Here is a 15,555-nt window from a genome sequence, read left to right on the forward strand (position 1 = left end):
AGATCTTGCTGCCACTGAAACTATCTTGTTTCAGTTAATTTCCCCTTGTGGTCAGGACAACTTTGTGAATCCCACAATGCCAGGCCAGACTCATTCCTGGAAGTCTTAGCCCTTGTTGCCATGGAGACTTACACCCCGGATGTCATTGTTCCATCTCGGGTGGGGGGAGGAGTAGTGACTTTATTGTCAGACTTGACTGAGAAAGGTCACATCGGAGCAACAAAAGAGGTTTTCTGGGGTGTCTCTTAGGCAGATTAAGTAGGCTTAGCTTTCCCTTTGTAGTACTAAGTTTCATAAGGGCAAGCCCCAAGATGGAGGGCTTGATTTATTAAATCTGGAGTCCATAATGCTTGGGAGAATATTGGGAATTCCCAAGGTGGGAAAGTTAAATATTTCTACATTTCCCCCCAGTCTCTCAAGGGACTTTTTTATTTTTGCAAATACTTTTTTATTTTCTGCCCCAAATACTCAAGTTCATCAGGGTGTCACATTAACCTGCACAGAATAACAAGATCTGATACCCATTGTAGATTCTGTGCAACATTTTTGTTTAAACTGACCATACAGTTCATATTATTTGGGTCCTTTAAGGTATCAGAACCAACAGGATATACCTGTAAATATGAGATTTTATAAAATTGTCTCATGCAACTGTGGGGATACACAAATCCAAATTCCATAGGGGAAGATGCATGAGTTCAAGTTCCATAGGGAAAGCAGTGAGCAGGCAACTGCAGTGAAGTTCTTTGATGAACTTCCCAGGAGAGGCTGGCTGGCTGAAGAAGTTAAGGTTCTCTCTCTTCTTCCTTAAAGGTCTTCAACTGATTGGGTTAAATCCATCTGATTGAATTATCTTATTGCAGAAGACATTCTCTTTCTGTTGTAATCAGCCACTGATGCAGTCAGTTGACTGATGATTTAATAAACCAGCCTTCTGGTTTATTAACCAGCCACTAATGTCTTTGCAGTAATGGTTAGGCCAGTGCCTGCTTGACCAGATACCTGGGAACCATCACCTTCCCAAGTTGACACATGAACATAACCATCACAGTCCACCCCTTGTCAACTTGGTGGCTATACATATCATCTTAAACCATACTTAATCTCTAAATAGAACACAGTAACAGACATATGTTTCATCTAACAGTACTCAGATATCCTGCATACAACCAGAAATCCACTAAATCTCTCCAGGAAAAGGTGCAAGTTCTAAGGAAACATATCACTCTTAAACTTGATATCTTATAACTGAAATACTATGAAATTAACAATAAAACCAGTGTCATAGGATAAGGAGAACAGGTAGAGATGAGAAAGATGTTTGCTTTATGTACAAATACAAATGTACTCACAACAAGGAGGAAATATTCATGCCATCATAGTCCTCATTTCTGTAACTGGTCACATGGTTGTCATTTATATTTAACAGTACCTTCTTCCACTACCCATTCCATGTTCCCTTTATCCTCAAGCACTTCAGCTGCCCATTGTTTGCCTGATGGGGTGACCCAAACCTTCATTCCTGAAGTTTCTGGGCCATTGGTTGTCCTCCCTGGATTGGGTTGTTACAGTTTTCCATCGACTTTAATCACAGGGTATGGTAGTACTTCGAGACACCCTTGGGGTTTCCTGCATTCCAGGAAAGCTATTCTTTACTTCCAATGTGTAGTTGCAGTCTTATTTCCCCTTGATAGTGTACATCACCCCAGCCAGTACAATAGTCCCAGTCCTTGCCTGTTCCTTGCCAGGTGGCAGTTTTAACTTCCAGTTCAGTGGAATTGTGTCCTGATGGGTGCACTCCTCTTTGTCAAACTAAGACTTGTAGACCAGTAGAGCTTAAGGTTGCAGGGACAGGAAGCAAAAATTTTCCTATCGGATCATTAGGAGTGATAATAAGTGGTGCCACTCCCACTTCCACCCCTTGATTCCTGGACCTGTGAATCCTGGTAATGGGAGAAACAGCACCATACAGTGGACACTGATTCAGAGCATACACAGCCTCCTGGAGAACACTGCATCAGCCCTGCAAGGTGTTGCAACCTAGTTGGTGCTGCAGTTGAGTCTTCATCAGGCCATTTCACCATAATATCAACCCAGCTGCCTCTGGATGATGGGGAATATGGTAAGACCAGAGAATTCATGAGCATGTGCCCATTCCTTCTCTTCATTTGCTGTGATAGTGGGTTCCTTGATCAGAAGCAATGCTGTGTGGAATACCATGATGATGGATAAGGAATTATGTATGTCCAGGAATGGTAGTTTTGGCAGGAGCATTGCATGCAGGGAAGGCACATGCATATCCAGAGTATTTGTCTATTCCAGTTAGAAGAAATTACTGCCCTTTTCATGATGGAAGTGGCCCAATGTAATCAACCTGCTACCTGGTAGCAGGCTGATCACCTTGGAGAATGGTGCCATATGGACTGAGTGTGGGTTTCTGCTGGTGGCAAATTGGGCACTCAGCAGTGGCTGTGGCCAGGTCAGCTTTGGTGAGTGGAAGTCCATGTTGCTGAGCCCATGCATAACCTACATCCCTATCACTATGACCACTTTGTTCATGAGCTCATTTGGCAAAGACAGGAGTGGCTGGGGAAGAGGCTGACTGGTATCCACAGAATGGGTCATCTTTTCCTCTTGATTATTAAAATTTTCCTCTGCTGAAGACATCCTCTGGTAAGCATTCATATGGGACTTGGATATCTTCATGTGTTTTGCCCACTCAGAAAGATCTATCAACATACCTCTTCCCCAGACTACTTTGTCACCCGTTTTCCAATCATGTTCTAGTCCCTCACCATCCAGCCAAACTTTTAGCTACAGCCCATGAATCAGTATACAAATGCATCTCTGGCCAGTTTTCCTTCCAAGCAAATTGACCAACCAGGTTTACTCCTCAAAGTTCTGCCCACTGGGAGGATTTCCCCCCACCCATGTCCTTCAGGGACATTCCAGAAAGATGCTGCAGTGCTGCAGCTGTCCACTTTTGGGTGGTACCTGCATATTGTGCAGAACAACCTGTAAACCAGGCCTGAGATTTCTTTTCCTCAGTCACCTGATTGTAAGTAACTCCCCAGAAGGGCATAGCTGTGGGCTGGGAAAGAGAAGGTAATGTGGCAGGAGTGGGCCTATTGACATTTATTTGGGCCACTTCCTCATGTAACTTGTGCCTTCAGGACCCACTAGGGCCATATCTCATATATACCATTTCCATTTTATGATGGCATACTGCTCTGCACACCAACTTTATGGCTTTGTGGTCAGACAACACCCAGCTCATGATAACTTGGGTCTCAGTAACTTGGCCCATGGTTAAGCCTTCTGTCTCTACTATGGCCCAACAGCTGACTGGAAGCAGTTTCTCAAAAGGAGAGTAGTTACCTGGAAAGGATGGTAAGGCTTTGTTTCAAAATCCTAAGGGCCTGAATTGTGATTTTCCTATAGGACACTCACTCATCCTAAACGCATTCTCAGTTTCTCTGCCTTCATCCTATGCAGTGTAGAAGTCCTTGCCCTGCTCGTGGAACTCTGGAACTGCTCTTCTGTCCTTTAATCTAGTGTTTTTCAGGGAGGAGAATTTTGCTGTGTCTCTCTTAGTGCACAATCTTCCCAGAAGTCTATTTCATTTTTTTTATGGCTGCACTGTGTTCTGGTATATGGATATAACATATATTGGTAATTCATTCATTAGATGATAAATATTTGGCTTGTTTCCACCTGTTGGATATTGTGAATTATGGTGCTCTGCTTATTTGTATACAGTTACTTCAGTATTTTCTTTCAATTTTGAGCATATATCAAGGAATAGAATTGCTGAATCATCTGCTAATTCTGTCCAAAACTTACTGAGAAACTGCCCAAATGTTTTCCACAGTGAAAAATATTGTGCGTTCCCAAAAGCAGTGTAAAAGTGTTCCAATTTCTCCACATCCTCAACAACAGTTATTTCAGATTTTCAAAAAGTAACCATCCTTGTGGGTGTGGTGTCTCATTGTGGTGTATCCTGGTAACATATGTGTGTGCCACTTTGGCAAATTACAACCTGAAAGACTAAACACATGCTTATCAGAGGTTTGTTGTCTCAGAACACATAATGGCATCTCACAGAGCTCTAAAAGAAAACAGTGGAATGGAACTCAAATGTAGCTAGGGCAAAGATTGCTGCCTGATATATAAGGAAACATTTCTTAGGGAAAGGGTAAATTCAAATTTATGTGAGGAGAGAAACCCCAGGGCCATGCACATAAGCCCAGAACAAGGCACATGTGTAGAAAGCCCTATGCTTGTGCCTCAGGTTCTTCTTTAAAATTAGTTTTTAAATGCTAAACTTTGAAGGAGAGCACAGGCCAAGATCAATCTTCAAAGACTGAGAAAGATGGCTTTTTCTTTTCCTTTTTCTCTGTCATAACACTAACTGGATACAAGCTTAAGGAGATACACTTCTTAATTTCATAGATAATACATTAATCTATCAAAATATCTATGTTGCAACAAAAGATTTCAAAACATACAAAAATAGGAAGTGGTGTTCCAGGCAAAAGAAAAATATTACAGTTTTAGAAACTACATCAAGAGAAGGGCCACACCTATTATCCACTAAACACACATTATGAAAATGGTCCTGTGCCGTTTTGAAACTTATGTATCCCAGGAAAGGCCATTTTCTTTTAATCCACTCTTGTTGCTGTGGACTTAATGTGGGTGAGATCTTTTTGATTAGGTCATTTCCATTGAGATGTGACCCACCAAACTGTGGGCAAGGCCTTTTGAGCAGATTATTTCCATTATTTCCATTGAGGTGTGACCCTGCCAATTCAAGGTGTGTCTTAAATATATCACTGAAATCTGTAAGAGAGCTGAGAGCCCACACAGACCTCAACACTTGGAGATTCAGACAGAAAGACATTTGGAGATGCTAAGCTAAGAGGTGAAGTCCCGAGTTTGCCCTGGAGAAGCTAAGAGAGGACCCCAAGATGATTAGAGATGCCCTAGAAGAACAAGCAAGGATGAACAGGAACTGAGAGAAGCTAAGAGAGATGGAAGTTGAGAGACATTTTGGAGAAAGCCATTTTGAAACCAGAATCTGGGAGCAAAGGACCAGCAGATGCCAGCCACATGCCTTCCCAGGTGACAGAGGTATTCTGGATACCATTGGCCTTTCTCCATGTAGGTGTCCTGTTGATGCCTTAATTTGGACATTTTCCTGGCCTCAGAACTGCAAATTTGTAACCTAATAAATCCCCTTTATAAAGGTCAATCAATTTCTGGAATTTTGCATAAAGGCAGCTTTAGCAAATTGGACCAGGTTCTAAATATGCTCAAAAAAGTGAAAGAAAATGTGGCCAAAGAAATAAAGGATATCAGGAAAATGATGGAACAACATAAAGAAAATGTCTGTAAATATAACAAAATCATGAAAAGTAGCCAAACAAGAGCTTAAACCTAATATCAGAAATCAAAACTTCCCTAGAGAAGTTCAGCAGCAGATTGGAGCTGGCAGAAAAATGAACTTGAAGGTAGGAAAGTGAGTTCAATCAGTCTGAGAAACAAAAAGAAAATTATAGAGAACAGTGAAGAGAGCCAGAGACCTTTGTGACATGAGCAGGCATGCTAGTATACACATTGTGGGGGTCCCAAAAGAAGAAATGGAGAAAGGAGCAGAAAGAATATTCAAAACATAATGGTGGAAAACTTGCCAGATTTAACAAAAGTATATACAGAAGCACAATACTCAATAAACTGCTAACAGTTGTCCTGGTTTGAAACTATTAAGGACTGCAGAAGAGCCATGATCTTTTACTCCAGCTTTGTTGGGTGAGACCTTTTGACTAGATCATTTTCAGAAGGTTGTGGCCCTGCCCATTCAGATTGGGTCTTGATTAGTTCACTGGGGAACTTAAGAGAGCTCAAGAGCTGACACAGACCCAGACACTTGGAGATGCAGACAGAAAGATGTCTGGAGTTGGTAAGCTAAGAGGTGAAGTCCAGAGTTTGCCCTGGGAGAAGCTCAGAGAGGGCCCCCCAGTGCTTAGAGAAACACTTTGAGAATACAAGCAAGGATAGATAGGAGCTGTGAGAGAGACTCTTAAGAGAGAATCCCAGAGACATTTTGGACAAAGCCATTTTGAACCCAGCCTGGCTGAAGAGGACCAGCAAATGCCAACCATGTGCCTTCCCAGCTAACAGATGTTCTGGGTGCTATCAGTCTTTCTTCAATGAGGGCATCCTCTTCTTGATGCCTTAGTTCGGACACTTTTATGGCCTTGGAACTATAAATTGGTAACCTAGTAAATCTGCTTTATAAAAGTGATTCAAGTTTTATTTTCATAATGGCAGCTTTAGCAAACCAGAACACAGGATAAGTTCAAAGAAACCTGCAGCAAGTTACATGACAATCAGAATGCCAAAGATAATGACAGAATTCTGAAAGCCACAGGAGAGAGGAAACATGCGTGTGTAAAGGAGCCTCAATAAGACTTATTTTCTCACAGAAAACCATGGAGGTTCTAAGGCTGTGGGATGGCATATTTAAAGTGCTGAAAGCAAAATATTGCCAATTAAGAATTCTGTATCCAACTCTGATGGTTTCTATATGTCATGTCCCCAGAAAAAGCCATAATCTTTACTGATATCTTGTGGGGACAGATTGATTAACATTTTTGATTGGGGTATGACCTCTTGATTGAAAGTTTTCATGGAGATTTGATGATGCCCATTCAGGGTAGGTTTCGATTAGTTTACTGGAGCCCTTTAAAGCAAGCTCTCAGAACAGAGAGAAACAATTGGCACAATATATGCTAAGCCAGGATACATAGATGTTAGATGCTTGGAAGCTGATAGAGTTGCTTGCTGATGCTTAGAGATACTAGCCCAGAGTTTCCTTTGGAGAACCTAAGAGGAGAAATAATTCCTCAAGAGATACTGATGCTTAGAGATTTTGTGTGTGGGGGGGGGTGCAGAGAAAGGGATGTTTGGAGATCCTAAGCTAAGAGAAGCCCAGAAACATTGTGGAGAAGGTCATTTTGAAGCCAGAATCCAGGAACAAAGAGTCAGACACCATCCATGTGCCTTCCCAGGTAACAGGTTTTCCGGATACAATTGGTCATTCTTTGGTGAAGGTATACTTGTGTTGATGCCTTAATTTGGACATTTTCGTGGCTTTCAAACTGTAAATTTGTAACCAGATAAACATCCCTTATAAAAGCCAATCCATTTCTGGTACTTTGCATAATGACAGCATTGGCAAACTGGAAAACCAGCCAAAGTGCCTTTTAAAAATGGGGGAGAGATTGTAGTATGATGTTGGAGTAGGGAGCTCCAGAATTCAGTCCATCCACCAGAACAACTATTAAACAGGCAGGGATTGTCTGAAAGAAATATTTTGATGCTCCAGAGGCTAGTAGAACACTTGACAGCATCCAGGGAAGAACCGGAGGAGGATATCGCTAAATTACCTTAAAACCTGCGCTCTGATGGTTACTGGTGCCCATCCCCTACTCTTATGGCAGGCTCCCTGGGATTCAGCCCCTGACTACTTCACTGGTGAATGAAAGGCACCCAAAATTCATTTATCCAGGACCAGGGGTGAGCATAGCCATTTGCTGATCATGGCATTTGATTAGCAACTTGAGATAACAGGGGATTGGCTCTGAGGGTAGCCATTGTTTCACTCCATCCCACAGGTGTCAGGGAAGATTTAAAGATGCAGTGTTTCCTTAGGGCTGTTGGGAGAGAAGCTCAAGGGCTGCATATGCTGGGCAGATCAAGAAAGCTCTTTTGGGGAAATATGGAGGAAACTCATGGAGCCATTCCTGATGCACTCCCCAGGGCACTGTTGAACCAGTCTGACTCCCCTCCGTGGGTCCCTGACCCTGTTTCAGCTGCAAAGACTGACTTGGGTAACATCTTCCCAACATGCCTGCCTCCTCCCATCCCAATTGCTCTGCAGAAAAAGTGGCTTGAGGTGATGAAGAGTCTAAAAAATTATGGAGGTGGACAACCTGCAGCAAATACTTGCCTTCTGTAAACACCTGGGAGCTGGAAATCTGTCTCCTTGAAAATAGGGCTGTAAACAGGGGAACTCCAAAACAACTAACAAAAGCCCAGGAAAAGACACAGGCCCAGTGAAGACAGGGTCCACACTGCACTCTGAGTAAGCCTTGGGTGGACCTTCATAAGAGGGTTGGGGCTCAGGAAAAGCTCTGTTATCAACAGCTCATTACAAAATCAAGAAAAATCTATCTCAGAAACCAAATCCCAGAGTTAACATTTTAAAATATTAAAAATTTACAGTGTGCAACAAGAGTTCAAGACAAACAGCAAATGATGGCCCATCCACAGGAAGAGGATAAAAATCCAGAAAACATCAGTGATTAAAACCAGAATGTGGGCACAGCAAAGACTTGTAAAACAATGATCATAAAAATGTTCAAGGAGTTGAAGGGAAATGCAGAGAAGGAAACAAAGGATATTAGGAAAACAATTAACAAGCAGTGTGAGAGTCTTAATAAAGATACAGAAATTTTAAAGAAGAAACAGACTGAAGTACTGGAGTTGAAGACTGTAATAACATGAAAAATTCTGAGGAAGGTTTCAATATCAGATTGGAACTGGTAGAAGAATCAGTGAGCTCGATCACCAGACACTTGAATCAGTCTGAGAAGAAGAAATAAAACATAAATGTAGAATATGAAAATAACTTTTGAAACTTCTTGGACACCATCAGGTGTGCCAATATATGCATTATGGGAGTCTAGAAGGAGAAGAGAAAAGGGGGCAGAAGCAATAGTCAAATAAAGACAGAAATCTTCCTAAACCTACCAAAAGACATGGAAATGCACAACCAAGAAACCCAGGGAACACCAGCATGATAAACATGAATAAAAATACATCAAGTCTTATATTGATGACACTGTCATGCAAAGGACAAAGAGAGAGTTCTGAAAGCTGCAAGAGAAGTGCAAGAATGTTATGGTGCCCGTGAGTTAAAGTTCAAGACAGCCAATTAGAATTTTAAAAAAGCCTTTATTAGCTGGCCGGCGACTGCTCAGCTTGACTCCCTCCGCACAGGGAATTCAGTGAGCAGCCCCGACCTGTGTGCGCTGGTGCCTTATATAGACAGAAACCGTATCCTAGAAATGCAAGCAAGCTATTCTAACAGAAGCAGAGTTGGCAGTTAGCTCTTGATTACAAAAAAACAATTTCACAAAGAGTTTCACTTGGAACTTGTACAGTTATTGGTTGTTAAAGAGTTATGCTTGGCTGATGCGTGCAACCGCAGTTTCTGTTCCTTTAACTGGTACAGTCACACTCCCCCCTCCTCATGGCCTAATGCCGTTTACACAACATTTTTGCTTTGCAGATGTTATAGGATTAAAGGGAAAGGGGACCCCACTTCAATATGTTATGTACAAGGGAGTAGTAATTAGAATGAGGGGTGATCTGCCATCAGAAACTGAAGGCAAGAAACAATGGGTTGAAAATAAAGTGCTGAAAGAAAACAGCTGCCACCAAGAATTTGATATCTGCTGCAACTTTCTTTCAAAGCCAAGGGAGAAATTAATTCATTTCTAGATAAAAGCTGGGGGAGTTCATCCCACTAGATCTACCCTGTAAGCAATGCTAAAGCCATTTCTTCAGACTGAAAGGAAAGACTACTAGACAGTGGTTCAGAGGAGCATAAAGAAATAAAATCCTGCAGTAAAGGTAACCTGTTCATTATAAATGCTAATGTTACTGTAGTGTATTTTTTGGTATGCAAGTCCACTCCTTCCAACATGTACTAAGATGCAAGTGAATAAAAAGGAATGTTAAATCTTCACATGTGGACATGCAGTGTACAAAGACATAATTGATAACAAGTACTAAAAAAGATAGAAGGAGAGAGTGGTAAAGGGAAAGTAAATGAGTATGTTGTTGAGGTCAAGTAGGTATCAAACCAAATATGAGTGTTATATACTTATAATGTTAAATCTTAACCCCATAATAGCCATAAAGAAAATATATTAAAAATAGACCCAGGTAGAAAAGAGAAGGCACTTGTGCCAGTTTGAATGTATTGTGTCCCCCAAACACCATTATATTTGATGTAGTCCATGGGGCAGACATTTTGGTGCTGATTAGATTTGCTTGGAATGTGCCCCACCCAGCTGTGGGTGATGACTCTGATGAGATATTCCCATGGAGGCATGGCCCCACCCATTCAGGGTGGGCCTTGATCAGTGGAGCCATATAAATGAGCTGACTCGAAGAGAAGGAACTCAGTGCAGCTGTGAGTGGTTTTGAAGAAGAGCAAGCTTGCTAGAGAGGAATGTCCTGGGAGAAAGCCATTTTGAAACCAGAACTTTGGCGCAGATGCCAGCCACGTGCCTTCCCAGCTAACAGAGGTTTTCTGGATGCCATTGGCCATCCTCCAGTGAAGTTATGCAATTGCTGATGTGTTACCTTGGACACTTTATGGCCTTAAGACTGTAACTGTGTAGCCAAGTAAACCCCCTTTTTATAAAAGCCAGTCCTTCTCTGGTGTTTTGCATTCCACAGCATTAGCAAACTAGAACAGCACTTAATATGGTATGGCACCAAAAATCAAATAAATATAAATGTAGACATAATGGAAGAATTGAGGGGCAAAAAGAAAAAAATTATAAGACTTTTAAAGTCTGAATAGTAAAAGGGAAGAAGAATGCCCTTCATTATCAATAGTGACTTTAAATATGAATGAGTTAAATTCTCCAGTCAAAAGGCAGAAACTGGTAGACTGGATCAAAAAGCATGCCCAAAGTATATACTCGCTATGAAAGATTAATCTTAAATTGAAAGATACAAGTAGATTCAAAGTGAAAGAATGAATGAAAAAGTGTAACATGCAACTAGAAACCAAAAGAGAGGTGGGGTAGCTATACTAATCATAGATATGAGAAACTTTAAGACAAAAATAGTTACAACAGGCAAAGATGTTCCCAGTATACTTATAAACAGGTCAATTCAACATGAAAACATAACTATAAACATATATGTACCTAACAATAGATCCCCCAAATATATGAAACCAATACTGTCAGATTTGAAGGGAAAAATTGAAGGTTCTACAATAATAGAAGACTTTCATTTTCTTCACCTCTTTTTGCTTTTTATAATTGAAGTAAAACTTTTATACCATAAAAGTACACAAATCTTAGGTGGAAACCTCAATTTATGCATATCTATGAAGATTCTTAATGGCTCATCTTTTTAAAAGCCCAGGGAATCATTTTTCTTTTATGGTTAAGGTTTTTGTGTCCTGTTGAAGAAACCTTTGCCTACCTCAAGGTCATGAACAATATTCTGTTTTTTTTTTTTTTTCTTCTAGAAGCTTTACAGTGTTAGCTTTTACATTTAAGTTTGTGGTCAATCTTCAATTATTTTGTATACTCTGTGAGGTGTGGGTCATGATTCATTTTTGCCACATAAATAGTTATTTCTGGTTTCTTTGATCCCAGTAGTTCAGTTCTCAGCTCATCCCTTTCATCTCACATTTTACTATAAGTTCCAAGAAGAAATCAGTCTTCATTTTCCACACTTAGGTTGGAAATGTCTTCAGCTAAATATCTGAGTGCATCACTTTTAAGTGCTGCCTTCTGCCCAATATCAGAGCCCAATTTCACTAAGTTCTCTGCCATTTTAAACTAAGGATCACCTTTCCTCCAGTGTCCAATAACACATGCATCATTTCTATGCAAGTCCACATCAGAAGTACCTTTAGCATCCATATTTCTATGGACAGTCTCTTTAAAACAATATAAGCCATTTTTATCAGTTTGCAATTGCAGTTTCTACCCATTACCCAACACCAAAATTTCTGCATTTTGGCTTTCACAATATCTGATCCCTACTCTTGGTACCAAAATCTGTTTTAGTTTCCTAGGTTGCTCAAGGCAGATACCATGAAATGATTCACCTTAAACAATGGTATTGTATTAGCTTAGAAGCTTACAGTTTTGAGGTCATGAAGAAGTCCAAATTAAGGCCTCAAGAAGGTGATGTTTCCTCCTAAAGACTGGCTGCTGATGATCCTTGGCATTTGTGCCACTTGGCGAGGTGCTTTGCAGCATCAGCATGTCTCTCCCTTCTCTTTCATTTATTTCAGCTTCTGGCTCTCATTCACTCTCATTCTCTTTCTCTCCCTTTAATATTGTTTATAAGGCACTGTGTAAGAGGATTAGGACCCACCCTGAATGAGATGGGTCACACCTTAACTGAAGAGCCTCATCAGAAGATTATACTTACAATAGGTCTATAACCACAGGAATGGATTTGATTTAAGAACATTTTTCTGGGGTACGTCTAGTGCCAGTCAACCACATTGTCCTGTAAATTCCTCAGACTCTGTTCACTTTTCATTTTTTCACTGGTTCTTTCTTCAGCTAGCCCCATTCTTTTTTTTTTATTAGAGATGTTACTGATTTATAAGAAAATCATAAAATATAGAGTTCCCAGATACTACCATATTAACCCCTTGCATTAATGTAGTCCATTGGTTACAAATTGGGAGGACAGTTGTATAATTGTACTATGAACTATAGTCCATCATTTACAGTAAGTTTCACTGTTGTACAGTTTGTTTTTTGTTTTATAAGATTGATTTCCTGACTGAATTAAAATTAGTTCATATCAGGGAGATTGTACATTTGTCGTTTTGTGTCTGGCTTATTTTTCTCAACACAAAATCTTCAAGGTTCATCTGTGTTGAATGAATCAGGTCTTCATTCCTCTTTATGGCTGAATAATATCCCATTGCAAGTATTGTACCACATGTCCCATTTTTGTATTTTACCATTTTGAGTCTCGTTACCTTCTGAAAATCTTTTTCATTTTTTTTTGTTGCTATTGGGTTGAAATTCAGTATCCCAAAAATATACCAATCATATTTGATTAGACACCAGCTTATATAGAATACAAACAGTTCCTTCCCTGCATTTTGCAGTTTTTACTGATTGTATCTGTGTACGTTGTACAGCTAAAACAATTTGTCATTGCTTTTTATGAATTTTCATCTTAGCACCTGTAAGAAATAAGTGGAGTTATATAACAAAAAAATACAATACTATACTACTGGTACGTGAAATTACCCATAATGTTACATTTGTCAGAGCTTTATGCTGCTTTGATCCACTGTGTAGTGGCCTTCCTTTCAGGCTGAAGATCTCCCTTTAGTCTCCATGTTAGGACAGATCTAATGGTATTAACACCTTTTATCTCAGAATGTCTTACTCTCATTTGAAATTGTTTTCTTTCAGTACTGTAACTATTTCAAATTACTGCCTTCTTGTGTCCATGGTTTCTGAATATAAATGGGAAATTAACTTAATTGGGATTCTCTTGTAGATAACTTTTTACTTTTCTCTTGCATGTTTCAGGATCCTCTTTGTTTTTGATGTATGATAATCTGAGTAGTAAGTGTCTTGGTGTAGGCATATTCAGATCTATTCTCTGCAGTATGCTGTGCTTCTTGGATCTGTAATTTTGTCTTTCCTAAGAGATGGTGTTCTGGTTTGCTAATGCTGCCAGAATGCAAAACACCAGAAATGGATTGGCTTTAATAAAAGGGGGTTTATTTGGTTACACGGTTACAGTCCTAAGGCCAAAAAATGTCCAAAGTAACACATCAACAATCAGGTACCTTCAGTGGAGGATGGCCAATTGGGTCTGGAAAACCCCTGTTAGCTGGGGAAGCATGTGGCTGGCATCTGCTCCACAGTTCTGATTTCATAATAGCTTTGTCTTGTTTTTTTTCTCTCTAGGGCTCAGCTTCTCTCCAAAATGTCACATTCAGTTACTCTTGGGAAGTTTGTCCTCTCTTAGCTTCTCTGGAGCAGAAGTCTGCTTTCAAACATCATCTCCAAAATGTCTCTGTAAGCTGCTGCTCCTCTCTCGGTTTCCTTGCATTCTTCAAAGTATTCCTCTTGGCAGTAACAAGCATGCTCCTGTCTGAGCCTATATAGTGCTCTAGTAAACTAATCAAGGCCCATGGTGAATGGGTGGGGCTACACCTCCAAGGGCATCATCCAGAGTTATTCAGAGTTATCACCTACAGTTGGGTGGGTCAGATATCCATGGAAACACTCAAATAATTACAATCTAATCAACACTAATACATCTGCCCACACAAGATTGCTTCAAAGATAATGGTGTTCTGGGGAACACACTATATTCAAACTGGGGCATTCCATCCTCTGGACCCCAAAATGACATGATCTTTCCAAATACAAATACATTCATCTCATTGCAATATCACAAAAACTTAAATCATTTCAGTAACAATAGGTAAGTGCAAGATCCCATCAAAATCAATTACAGGTTTGCTCAGTCCTAAGGCATAATTCTCCTCTAGTTGTGGATCTGTGAACTTAGAACAAGTTATGTGCTTCCAATATACAAAGAAGGAGCAGTCATAGGGTAAACATTCCCATTGCCATAGGGAGAAACTGAAAGAAAAACAGGGTTTAAGGGACAAAAACAATTCCTAAAACCCATGGGACAAACTCCAATTTCAAAGTCTAAGAGTCATTTACAGAACAATGTTGTATCCTTGGGGCTTGAGAGAAGGAGTCCAACCCTTTCCGAAGGCTTTCGTAACAACCCGTTTCTCTCCAAATGCTGTGGTGAGTACTCCAACATATCCTCACACTGGGGAGACCACCTTCTTGGCCCCACCCTCCACAAACATTGGGGCAGCACCCAGATTCCCTTTCATCTCTGGAGCACATGCTCAACCCCTTCAGAACAGTGAGGTGGCAGCCAGGCTCTCCCCAATTCCCTGGGAATGTACTCTACCCTCTTTGGGGTTTGGGGTGGGAGAACTTTTCCTGAGCATTAAGGCATTAGGCCCACTCTTGACCTCCAGGGTACACTCACCCTTTCCATACATGTGGGATACTCTGCTCTCCCAGTCTGAGACCTCTTGACTCCAGACCTCAACCTCCATGGCTCTATCTTTGAAGAAATTTTTCCTTCAATTTGTTCCTTGCCTATCTTCTCCAGTCCAGACTTGCAGCAGCTGTGTCTATAAAGATCTCACAGAAATTCTATTGGTTTCACATGAACCACATGGGTCAGAGCTGTCAGACAATAGGACTTTCCACAAATTCTTTCTGGATAACTGCCATCTCCAGTCCTCGCTTGTACTGAAATGGTGGTCGGGTTCCATGCTTTGTTAAATCCTCACATGGGGCTATAGCTTCTGGGGTTCCACCCCCTGGAAGCCCTGCATTTTTCAAACCATCAGTTTCTGGTTTCTTTGAACCTATGAGTTCAGTTCTTAGCTTATCTCTCTGTGCTTGCATTTTAGTATAAGCTGCAAGGAGAAGGAAGGGTACATCCTCCACATGTAGTCTGGAGATCTCCTCAGTTAAGTATTCCAGGTTTTCACTTTCAAATTCTGCCTTCCATCCAACACCAGGACTCAATTTTCCCAGATTTTCCACCACATTAAAACAAGGATCACCTTCCTTCCAGTTTGCAACAACACATTCATCATTTCTGCTCAAGCCCTCGTCGGAAGTTTCTTTAGAGTCCATATTT

General features: G+C 40.6%; 1 protein-coding gene across 4 annotated transcripts in view; it reads left to right on the top strand.

Moving 5' to 3' along the window:
* LOC119524579 (zinc finger protein OZF-like) overlaps positions 1-15,555 on the top strand; it is a 52,671-nt gene that overhangs the window by 19,822 nt on the left and 17,294 nt on the right. The window contains exon 1 of one of the 4 annotated variants that reach the window (XM_037823277.1): positions 13,865-13,886. The exons of the other annotated variants lie outside the window; for them this stretch is intronic. The gene's annotated coding sequence lies outside the window, so the exon portion shown is untranslated. Of the gene's footprint in view, positions 1-13,864; positions 13,887-15,555 lie in introns of those variants that run through there. 4 annotated transcript variants of the gene reach the window in all.

The sequence above is a fragment of the Choloepus didactylus genome, assembly GCF_015220235.1.
Source record: "Choloepus didactylus isolate mChoDid1 chromosome 11 unlocalized genomic scaffold, mChoDid1.pri SUPER_11_unloc2, whole genome shotgun sequence".
In the NCBI taxonomy this organism is placed as follows: domain Eukaryota; kingdom Metazoa; phylum Chordata; class Mammalia; order Pilosa; family Megalonychidae; genus Choloepus; species Choloepus didactylus.